The sequence below is a fragment of the Canis lupus genome, chromosome 32, assembly GCF_048164855.1.
Source record: "Canis lupus baileyi chromosome 32, mCanLup2.hap1, whole genome shotgun sequence".
NCBI lineage: Eukaryota > Metazoa > Chordata > Mammalia > Carnivora > Canidae > Canis > Canis lupus.
The window spans coordinates 1,964,132-1,976,606 of NC_132869.1; the positions used below are offsets into that span (position 1 = coordinate 1,964,132).

A 12,475-nucleotide genomic window follows, 5' to 3' on the forward strand; every position below is an offset into this window, starting at 1 on the left:
TGCCCTAGAAAGCTCCACAATAGAATCAAAACTGAGCCCAGGCCAAGGGCTGGAAGCCCCTATTAGAATGAGAACAGAGCTCAATGCCCTTGAAGGCCACATATCAAAATGTAAACAGAACTCGAGGAATTCCTCTAGCCCTTCTGGAGGTCCCTGAGACAAGCCGTTAAAACTAAGCTAAAACTCACCTCGGGGTCCAAGTCCCTGCTCTGCTCTGTCGGGTATACTCGGACACCAGCTCGAGCTTATAAATAAACCATTGTGTGTTTGCTTCGGTGTGGGCTTCTTGGTGGTTTCTCGGATTCGCAATCTTGGGCACAACAGTCTGAGATAAAAAAACAAAACCAAAAGCAGCTCGGACGTAGGCAGAGTGAAAGCAGGATTCTGAGAAATGAGCTTGGGGGCTCTTCTGTGGAGGGCCTACAGACTGGGGGTGGGATGATCAGCCCCAGACCCAGAGGACCCAGCAACCCCACCAGCATCATGCCAAACAGCGCTGAGTCTCAGGGAGCAGCACAGTGCCACCCGCTGGAGGCAAGAGTCACTGAAAACCACCCGGCCCCTGACCCTGCAGGTGCATCACCTAGGCAGATGTGCACCTGACAATCAGCACCATGGGCCATCCCCAGACCCCGCACAGACCACTCACTGCCAACAAGTTGTCAGACCACAGAGGCTGTAGAGATTCAGCACTGCCTGGAAAGTAGGGTCTAGCTTCCTTTGTAATTTGTGCTTTATTTTCATTTATTTTCTTTGATTCTATTTTATTAATTGCCTTATTTTAATTTTTATGTACGTACCATATATATTTCTTATTTTTACACTCATGGTACTTTAATTGTGGTTGTTATTTTGGGATTTAGAATCTTTTAACAAGGAGGCCAAAATAATCTGGTGGGTTTTTTTTTGAGGGGGGGGGAGGAAGTTATTATTGTTTTTCTTGGTTTTTCTTTTTCTTCCTTCTTTCTTTTCTGGAAAAAATAATGAGATGTAGAAATTCAACTCCATAAAATAACATGAGGTAGTACTCACAGCCAGGAAGTCCATCAATACAAATATATGATGTCTAACTACAGTTTAAAACAATGATTATAAAGATAGCATCTGGGCTAGAAAAAGCACAAAAGAAAACTAGAGCATCCCTTACTATAGAAATAAAATAACTAAAATTTAGTCAGGCCAACGTTAAAAATGCTATAACTGAGATGCAGTCCCAAGTGGAAGCCTTAAAAACAACGAAAGTTATGGACCACAGAGACAGATTTAGGGAACTCAGCCACTTATTAAAACAATAACATTCATGTCATAGGAGACTCAGAAGATAAAGGGAGAGAAAAGGTGGGCCTTGCTCATCCATTAGAAACGACAAATACCCACCATTTGTTTCAACGTGGATGTAACTGTAAGGTATTATGCTGAATGAAGTAAGTCAATTGGAGAAGGACAACATTGTATGTTGTCATTCACTTGGGTAATATAAATAATAGTGAAAGGGAATATAGGGGAAGGGAGAAGAAATGTGTGGGAAATATCAGAAAGGGAGACAGAACATAAAGACTCCTAACTCTGAGAAACGAACTAGGGATGATGGAAGGGGAGGAGGGCAGGGGTGGGTGTGCATGTGTGACGGGCACTGAGGGGGGCACTTGACGGGATGAGCACTGAGTGTTATTCTGTATGTTGGTAAATTGAACACCAATAAAAAGTAAATTTATTATTGAAAAAAAGAAAGAAAGAAAGAAAGAAAGAAGAAAGAAAGAAAGAAAGAAAGAAAGAAAGAAAGAAAGAAAGAAAGAAAGAAAGAAATAGAGGCACCTGGGTGGCTCAGTCAGTTAAGCTTCTGCCTTAAGTCAGATCATGATCCAGGTCCCAATGTAGGCTCCCTGTTCAGCAGGGAACCTGCTTCTCCCTGTCCATCTGCCCCTCTCACTCATGGTTTTTCTCTTCTCTCCCCCTCTCTCTCAAATAATTAAATAACATCTTTGAAAATGAAAATAAAAACAAACACACAAGGAAGAGAAATCTCCCATATAGAAGAATTTCAAACAATTTGTGCAGACTTTCCACCCTCAAGTTGGTGAGCATAGCTTCCCACTCTTACGTGTGGAATACACATAGTAATTTCCCTCTACAAAATATATTATGAAAAACTTAAAATAATAATGATAATATAATGATAATAATAATAATAATAAGAGGAAGAAGAAGAAGAAAAAGAAAGAAAGAAAGAAGAAGAAGAAGAAGAAGAAAGAAGAAGAAGAAGAAGAAGAAGAAGAATCACTTAACTACGGAGAAAGATGACAAACACTACCTCAGCAAGATGATCAGATCGATACCAAGACTGATAAATCATGTTGATAGTATCTATCCTTTATATGATATAATAAAAATGGCAGTATATCTCTGTATATAATCCACAAAAACAGTTCAATCATGAGATAAACAACAGACATGTCTCAACTGAGGGAAATTTTACAAAATACTCTACTTCTCAAAGTGTTCCAGGGCAACAACAACAAGGAAAGGCTGAAAGACTGTCACAATCCAGAGGAGCCTCAGAAAACAAGAGGACAAATGGAATGTCATATGAGGGGTGGTAACTTAAGAAAAACTAAGGAAATCTGAATAAAGTATCGTCTTTGGTTAATGCGAATATTTTAATATTGATTCATTAGCTAACATTTGTCCCGTACTGATATAAGATATCAATCATTGGAGAAACTGAGTGCAAGTGCATGCAAATGCTCTGTACTATCTTCTCAATTTCCCTATAAATGTGTGTTTTTTTTCCTAATAAATAAGATTTATTTTGAAAATTGACTTAAATGAATCAGGCTCCAAGTGTGAAGACATTTTAAGAACAGTTGAATTAACTTTTGCCTTATTCTTAAAGAGTTCCTTTGATGGAAACAAAGTAAGAATTTTGTATCAGAAGGAAAGAAAAACACTTATGAACACGTATAATGTCTCCTCAACCTGAAAAGCAGGAATGAGTAATAAATAGCAAAAATCAGAAAAAAATACTTCTATTATAATAGACACCATATTGCAAGTGCATTTAAAATTAGCAATGCATAACATTTATTTCCTTGACATTTGTCTTCCAAAGAGTTCAAAGTGTTTCAGTGTCAGTTGAAACAGGGGAAGAATCTCAGGGAAGAATCCTTCACATAATAATAGGACCATTGGTAATAATGTCTCTCAGTTCTTTCCAAATCCATAACGATGCATTTCCTGAGAGTGACTGAGCTGTGAAGAAAGAGATGAGAAACCCTTATCCCTCTGAATTACTTGTGTCAGAATATTTTAACCATAGTACTATGGATAGTAAATTATCCTTATTCACAGGAAATACGTCTCACATTGGAATCTGAGCAATCAGATGGGCAGAGAAAAAAGGCTTTGATTGGATCTTCATCTTTTAAAGATAAAGGAGAGCTTTTCTATGTATAAAGTCAGTTGTCAAGATAGCCTTAGGGAATGAGTCTGCAGCATCAAATCCCGATGCACAGCCGGTATGCCCGCACCCCAGGTTTTCCTGATCCCAAATCCCTGTGCCTGTCCCCCAACAGACCCTGCCAACCTGAGGTCATTTGCATTTGCTCTCTCAGGAGCTCCGGGGAAGGGGGAAAGAGCTAGAAAGGATGGGAGGAGACGCAAGGAGGCCAAGAAAATGAAGGTCTTTCCTCTTAAATTCAGGGTTCAAACAGGTCCATCCATCCCAGGCCCCTGTGAACAAGAGGTAAAATTTACATTACTTCAGTTACAGGAAAAAAACAAAAGTTTGCAGCTTAATGTCCTAGAAAGCCCCACAATAGAATAAGAACTGAGCCCACGCCAAGGGCTGGAAGCGCCTATTAGAATGAGAACAGAGGTCAATGTCCTTGAAGGCCCCATATCAAAATGTAAACAGAACTTGAGGAATTACTCCAGCCCTTCTGGAGGTCCCTGAGACAAGTCCTAAAAACTAAGCAAAAACCCACCACGAGGTCCATGTCCCTGCTCTTCTGTGTCGGGTGAACTTGGATGCAAACTCGAGTTTGGAAATCAACCCTTGTGGGTTTGCATCAGTGTCAGCTCCATAGTGGTTTCTCAGATTCACAATCTTGGGCACAACACCCCCATGTCCCCTCCCACCTGGGCTGAACCCCTATCCCCTCCCACCCAGGCTGACAGTCACCTCCCTGCCCACAACAGCTGGGCACAGGCCCTCACACAGGTGTCACGGGCACGGTGGGCACTCCCGCCATGCCCGGCCTCCCAGAGGAAGGAAGGAGGTTTCGGCAGTACACACTCCCATGGTGGCCCCAGGGCTCCCTGCCCAGCATGGCAGCTCCTGAGAAGTCGGGGTCTGTTTCCCTGACAACTGCTCCTCCTCCCCAGTTTTCCCACAGAAAATGAAGGAGGAGGCCCTGGTCTCCTCCAGGGACATCACGCAGGTAGACTTGGACGTCAACAGGACGTTCGGAAGCCACACCATATTTTGGGATGGCTAGGGGGTCGGGTGAGGCTGCTGGGCCAGGGGGATTCGGGGCCCCGAGGGAGGCCCGGGTCCTTCTGGGTAGGGAAAATGGGGCTTCTGAGGCCGGGGGAGCAATAGAAGCCAAAAACACACTGCTCCATGGTAGGATGCTGGGGATGACTCCCGTGCCCACACTCCCGATGCCTCGGGGATGAGGAGGCCAGAAGGATGGGCCTTCAGGTGTTGCCATGGGAGCTGAACACAAAAGGGGAGAGGGACGGCCCCCTGAGAAGCAGGGGATGGGGTGGGGGACGTGGGGGGAGGAACCGGACCTGGTGGCCAGGCTGCATGGCGGCTGCTGGAGCAGGACACACATCGATCCCATGAGGGTCAGACAGGTCAGAGTGACACCCACTCTCGATGCTTTATATTATTCTAAATTCTATGCATTTACTTTGAGACAATTTGCAATTTGAAAACATACATACTATAATGATCCCCAGATAATGCTGCTAGTCCAGCCAGGGCAGGGGCAGGTGTCACTGCAAACCCCAGACTAGTCGCATTTAAGTGTAGACGTCTCCTTGTGCATCTTAGAGGAAGGAGATGCCCTGTGTCCGCAGGCCCCCCACGACATCCCCCTCATTACCCACTCCCACACCATCCACCTACATCATCATCCCCATTGGCATCCCACCTACACCATCCCCCTCAAACCCACACAGCCCCACACAATCCCCACTCACACTATACCCCAACACCATCACCCCTACACCATCCCCCACACTCCACCACCATCATAACCTTGCCCCCACACCAAACACCACACCATCGGCCCTCAGCAAGGACCCGGTGCAGGTGCCCCCTGTGGGACATGCTCAGCCTCCCCGGGTTTCTCTGGATACCCTGCTCCCATCAGAAGCCTAGGTGTCCCATAGAATACCCAGGGTTTACAGGGAGGAGGGAAGACAGGGAACCCCCAACAGGGTGAGTACAGGTGAGTGGTGCAGAGGACCCACTGTGCCCTGCCTCCGCCCACTGTCCCTCACTTAGGGCGGCACACCCTGCACAGGACACCAGCCCGTAACCCATGGGGATCTGGGCTGGCCTGGCCCTGGGCTCTGTGAGGGCTGGGGTGATTTGAGCCCTCACACCAGGCCCAACACAAAGACTAATGGGATCCAGCCCACATGGCCCTGGCCGGCCCTGGATTCTGGCCCTGGACTGCGGGAGCCCTCTCACAGCTGGATGTTGACTCCTGGGCCCTGGGGTAGGATGGTGGGCCCCACCCGCACCCACACCAGGAGGCAGGCTCCTCCAGGTGCTGGGGCCCCAGGGATCCCGAGGCCGGGGTCCAGCTGCCCTGCGGGGCCCAGCACAGAAGCCCATGAGGTGCAGGTCCAGGTCAGCTCTGCTGTCCTCTGAACTGTCTCTCAGACTGAAATCTCAGGACACATGCCCCCACCCAGAGTCCACACCTGCTCCCAGGTGGGGGACTCTAGCACCCGCCCCCCAACTCATGTCATTCTTGCCCTCCCCTAAAGGACAGAAAGGTCTCCCTCCCCAGGGGAAGGCGTGCACCCTCAGCTCTGAGCCCGTTCGCTGTAGAAAGTCAATAAAGTGTTGTGGTGCGAAAATGCACAGCCAGCCCGTTTCTGTGTCTCCCAGAACACTGTTCACGGGGCATGGAGAGAACCCCAGAGAGGAGGACGGGGTACCACCTTGGCCCCACCAGACCCTGCAGGGGCACCGCCAGCAACACCCAGCTGACATCCCCACGTGCCTTCCACTGGACCAGATGCTGGGGTCAAGACGCAACAGACTTTACTGGGACTCAGGCTGCACCCCGTGGGCCAGGAGGGCCTGAGACAGAGTGACAACCAGGAAGCCTCAGGTCACCAGGGTCTGTGCAAAGCGACCCGGAGGTCTGTGCTCCCTCTGTCCAGGAGGCTGTGGCTGGCTGGGTGTGGGGCTCTTCCTCCCCTCACTGCATTCCCTTGACTGTGTGCCTGGGACAGAGAGGGCCTGCAGGGCGGTCAGCATGGCCCTAGAAGGGATGTCAGGACAGTAGGCCCTTGTGTTGTGCCCAACATTGTTAATCTGAGAAACCACTGAGGAGCCAACACCATTGCAAACTCCCAAGGATTTCTTTACAAGCTGGAGCTTGTGTCCAGGTGCACCCAACACAGCAGAGCAGGGACTTGGACCCCGAGACTAAAAGGCGTAGCAGCTTTATAGGGGCCAGTGGCCCATGGGATACGCAGAAAGTTGCACTGTCATGTCACTTCACACGCAGGTGGCCGATTGAATTACACCTTACCCTATAGTATCCACTTGAGCTGGCCTATTACTTTGGTCGAATCGGGGCACAGATTTGGCGGGCACAAAGCGGGGTTACATTGTTATGAGCTGATTTCTGATTAGGGTGTGTTGAGCAGCCTGACTAGGGTGGGGCAGCGCCTTAAGCAACAATCAGGTCATGTCAGGGTCATAGGGGAAGTGGCGGGTGTAGCACAAAATGGAATCAGTCCTGCTCTGTGTGCCCAGGGGTAGGAGATTTTTGTTAAATTTCCTGGGTCCCACACTTGCAGCTCATGCACCTGGGCCACCCGCACCAGGTGGACTCAGCCTGCACACCTTGTGGTGCTGGATAACTCACACTAGCTTATGGAGGGCATCCTCCTCACCCTAGTGAGTAGGGGCTGGGTGAGCATGGGTCTCTGCCTGAAGGCCAAGCAGCACAGCAGACTGAAGAACCCCAGCCCCATCCCCACCCCGACTCCCACACACAGGCAGCCCCAGGGCTCCCGCCATGGGCAAGCGGCTCCTCAGGAGCTCCCCCCAGAGCGGCCCGAAGGTCTGGCTCCCTGCTAGTGAGGCATCGGGGAGAATAGAAGCACCCGGCGCCTGGCGGGACCCACTGCACGTCATGAGAATGTGATGAGCTGGAATTTCCAGCTCAGCTGACCCTCCAGGTGAAAGTCATTGCACCAGCGAGCACAGGGTCGGCCAGGAGACCCCAGCTAGCTGCCCAGATCCAGCACCAGAAATGATGTTGTGCTAACCATTTCGGCATTTGGGTGATCCAGCCAGAGGATCTGATAGCTGCACGTGATAGCTGCATGTGATAGACACACACACACCCCAAAACCAACAAAAGTCAGAATCCCCCCAATGTTGTCAAAAAGTATCCGGATGATTCCATACACGATGCTGTGGTTCCCCAAAAGGATACATGGAAGATGGCATAAACCACGACTCCAGAGGTGTCAGAAGTACAGAGATGTGCCTGGTGGGTTCCAACAAGAGGTGCAGAGGGTAAGGAAGCATCCTACGGAGGGGAGAGCCCTCCTAGGAAAGGACACCAGGTCCCTGTGAAGGCTACGGAGGGTGAAATCTGTCCTCCTCCCTTTCAGCTTCTGGTTTTCCTCCTAAATGCCATTTTCCTCAATGAAAATAGCAAAAATTTATTTTATGTTTTTAAATTTCTTTTCACAGGTGTCCAATTCATATGAATTCTTTCTTCAGCAAGGGTGTCATTCAGGAAAGAAGGAGAGATAAAGATTTCCCAGACAGACAAAGTATAAAGGAGTTCATGACCACTAAACCAGTCCAGTAAGGAATTTTAAGAGGGATTCTTCTAGTGGGGGAAAAAAAGAGACCAAAAGCAACAAAGACTAGAAAGGACCAGAGAACGTCACCAGAAACACCAACTCTACCGGTAACACAAAGGCAATAAGTTCATATTTTTCAATAATCACTCTGAATGCTGATAGAAAAATTGCTCCAATCAAAAGATATAGGGTATCAGAGTAGCTTAAAAAACAGGATCCGGGGGATCCCTGGGTGGCGCAGCGGTTTGGCGCCTGCCTTTGGCCCAGGGCGCGATCCTGGAGACCCGGGATCGAATCCCGCATCGGGCTCCCGGTGCATGGAGCCTGCTTCTCCCTCTGCCTGTGTCTCTGCCTCTCTCTCTCTCACTGTGTGCCTATCATAAATAAAAAAAAAAAACAGGATCCGGGATGCCTGGGTGGCTCAGGGTTTGAGCCTCTGCCTTGGACTCAGGGTGTGATCCTGGAGTCTGGGATCGAGTCCCACATTGTGCTCCTGGTGGGGAGCATGCTTTTCTCTCTGCCTAATTTTCTGCCTCTCTCTCTCTCTCACTCCCTCATAAATAAAATCGTTATTAAAAAAACAAGATCCATCTGTATGCTGCCAACAAGATGCTCACGTTAGACCTATAGACACCGGGAGATTGAAAGTCAGGGGATGGAAAACCATCTATCACGGTAATGGATACCATACGAAAGCTGGAGGACCCATACTTATATCAGACTAACTAGATTTGAAATCAAACCCTGGGGGACACCTGGTGGGTCAGTGGTTGAGCATGTGCCTTCAGCGCAGGGTGTGATCCTGGGATCCCAGGACCGAGTCCCACATCGGCCTCCCTGTGTGGAGCCTGCCTCTCCTTCTGCCTATGTTTCTGCCTCTGCTGCTCTCCTTGTCTCTCAAGAATAAATAAATAAAATATTTACATTTCAAAAAAGAAAGAACAAATACTTTAAGAAGATATGAAGAAGAGCATTATTTCATAATTAAAAAGACTATCAAGATGAAACAACTAAATATCTATGCTGCCAACATGGGGGTACTTAAATATAGAAACCAATTAACAACAAACTTACAGGAACTCACTGATAATAATACAATGACAGCGGATTTTCACACCCACTTATGGCAATGGACCGATCATCTATACAGAAAATCAACAAGGGAACAATAGCCTTGACACACTGGACCACAGGGACTCAACAGATATAGTCTGAACATTTCAACCTAAAGCAGAGTACACATTCCTTTCAAGTGCACATGGGACATTCTCCAGAACAGATCATATCATGGGCCACAAATCACCCCTAAACAGGTACAACAGGTACAAGAAGTTTGATATAACACCCTGTACATTGTCGGACCACGACGCTATGAAACTCGAAGTCGACAGTAAGAAAAAATTTGGACAGACCAAAAATACGTTGAGTTTCTGATCATCCTACAAACACCTGAGGTTAATCACAAACACCTAACATCTAACCTAAGCCAAACCACCAACTGCAGAGGCTCACCAACTGCCTCACCTCCCCTGACCCTACCATTCATTCTACCCATTCACTTACCCTGTGGTTCTGAGGAGTCCCTTCTGATATGGACGAAGCCCCCAATGTCTTGTCCTCTTTTTGTTCAGTCTCCTTATTTATTCTCTGTGATATTCCTGAGAAGGGAGTCACATCCATCATTTCCTTCCTGAATGCTCACTGTCAGGACACAGCAAGCCCCACAATAGAATAAAAACTGAGCCCAGTCCAAGGGCAGGAAGCCCCTATTAGAACAGATCTCAATGCCCTTGAAGGCCCCATATCAAAATGTAAACAGAACTTGAGGAATTACTCCAGCCCTTCGTGAGTTCCCCAAGTCCAACTCTTACAAATAAGCTAAAACCCACCTCGGGGTCCAAGTCCCCGGTCCACTGTATTGGGTATACTTGGACACAAGTTCGAGCTTGTAAATAAACCCTCATGTGTTTGCATTGGTGTTGGCTTCTTGGTGATTTCTCAGATTCACAATCTTGGGCACAACAGTCTGAGATAAAAAAAGAAAACCAAAAGAAGCTCGGACGCAGGTAGAGTGAACGCAGGGTTCTGAGTGAAGCCGCTGAGACCCAGGGGCTTCGGGGTTCTTCTGTGGAGGCCCCAGCAGACTGGGGGGCGGGATGCTCAGCCCCAGAGCCAGAGGACCCAGCGTCCCCACCGGCATCCCGCCCATCAGGGCCAGGAATCAGGGAGCAGCACAGTGCCGCCCGCTGGAGCCCAGAGGCGCTGAAGCCCACCCCGACTCTGACCCCCACAGGTGCAACTCCCAGGCAGATGTGCACCTGACAATCAGCGCCAAGGCCCATCCCCAGACCCCACACAGACCATTCGCTGCCCCCAAGTTGCCAGACCACAGAGGCTGCAAAGCTTCAGCTCTGCCTGGAAAGTAGGGTCTAGATTCCTTTGTACTTTGTGCTCTATTTTTAATTATTTTCTTTGATTCTTTTTTATTAATTGCCTTCTTTTAATTTTATGGATGTACCTTATATATTTATTTTTACTTTTATGGTAGTTTAATTGTGTTTCATATTTTGGGATTTAGAATCTTTTAACAATCAGGCCAAAATAATCTGGTGTTTTTTTTGGAGGGCAGTTGTTATTGTTTTTCTTGGTTTTTCATTTTCTTCCTTCTTTCTTTTCTGGAAAAAATAATGAGATGGAGAAATTCACCTCCATAAAATAACATGAGGTAGTACTCACAGCCAGGAAGTTCATAAATAAACATATATGATGTCTAACTACAGTTTAAAACAATGATTATAAAGATAGCAGCTTGGCTGGAAAAAGAGCACAGAAGAAAACTAGAGAATCCCTTACTGTAGAAATAAAAGAGCTAAAATCAAGTCAGTCCAACGTTAAAAATGCTATAACGGAGATGCAGTCCCAACTGGCAGCCTTAAAAACAAGAAAGGTTATGGACCACAGAGGCAGATGTAGGGAAGTCACCCACTTATTAAAACAATAACATTCATATCATAGGAGACTCAGAAGATGAAGATAGAGAAAAGGTGGGTCTTGCTCAGCCATTAGAAACAACAAATACCCACCATTTCCTTCAAGGTGGATGGAACTGGAAGGTATTATGCTGAGTGAAGTAGGACAATCGGAGAAGGACAAACATTGTATGTTCTCATTCATTTGGGGAATATAGGTAATACTTAAAGGGAATATAAGGGAAGGGAGTAGAAATGTGTGGGAAATATCAGAAAGGGAGGCAGAACATAAAGACTCCTAACTCTTGGAAATGAACTCTTGGTGACTTAGGGGAGGAGGGCAGGGTTGAGGGTGAATGGGTGACGGGCACTGAGGGGTCACTAGACGGGATGAGCACTGGGTGTTATTCTGATTTGGCAAACTGAACACCAATAAAAAATAAATTTATTATTTAAAAAAAAAGAAAGAAAGAAAGAGTGGCACCGGGGTGGCTCAGTCAGTTAAGCTTCTACCTTAAGTCATATCATGATCGAGGTCCCAAGGAAGGCTCCGTTTTCAGCAGGGAACCTGGTTCTCCCTCTCCCTCTGCTTCTCTCACTCATGCTTTTTCTCTCTTCTCTCTCTCAAATAAATAACATCTTTGAAAAAGAAACAAAAAAAGAAACCCACAAGGAAGAGAAATCTCCCTTGTAGAAGAATTTCAAACAATTTGTGCAGACATTCCAGTCTCATGTTGATGAGCATAGCTTCCCACTCTTACGTGTGGAATACACATAGTAACTTCCTTCTACAAAACATATTATGAAAAACAAAATAATATGATGATGATAATAACAATAATTAATAATAAAAAGAATCAATTAACTATGGAGAAAGATGACAAACACTAACTCAGCAAGATGATCAGATCGATACCAAGACTGATAAATCATGTTGATAGTATCTATCCTTTATATGATATAATAAAATGGCAGTATATCTCTGCATAAAATCTACAAAACAATTCAATCATGAGATAAACAACAGACATGTCCCAACTGAGGGAAATTTTACAAAATACTCTACTTCTCAAAGTGTTCCAGGGCAACAACAACAAGGAAAGGCTGAATTACTGTCACAGTCCAGAGGAGCCTAAGAAAACATGAGGACAAATGGAATGTGATATGAGGGATGGTAACTTAGCAAAAACTAAGGAAATCTGAATAAAGTATGGTCTTTGGTTAATGCGACTATAAATATTGATTCATTAGCTAACATTTGTACCGTACTAATATAAGATATCAATAATTGGAGAAATTGAGTGCAAGTGCATGTGAATGCTCTGTACTATCTTCTCAATTTACCTATATATCTTTGTTTTTTTCCTAATAAATAAGATTTATTTTGAAAATTAACTTAAATGAATCAGGCTCCAAGTGTGAAGACATTT

General features: G+C 46.3%; 1 long non-coding RNA gene across 1 annotated transcript; it reads right to left on the minus strand.

The window, feature by feature from the left end:
* Positions 1-3,048: 3,048 nt before the first annotated feature.
* Positions 3,049-9,706, minus strand: LOC140623075 (uncharacterized). Its single transcript, XR_012022751.1, has 3 exons — positions 9,640-9,706; positions 3,584-3,729; positions 3,049-3,249 (listed from the first exon to the last, which is right to left on the minus strand). It is a non-coding gene; the product is annotated as an uncharacterized lncRNA (long non-coding RNA).
* Between the last annotated feature and the right edge of the window lie 2,769 nt (positions 9,707-12,475).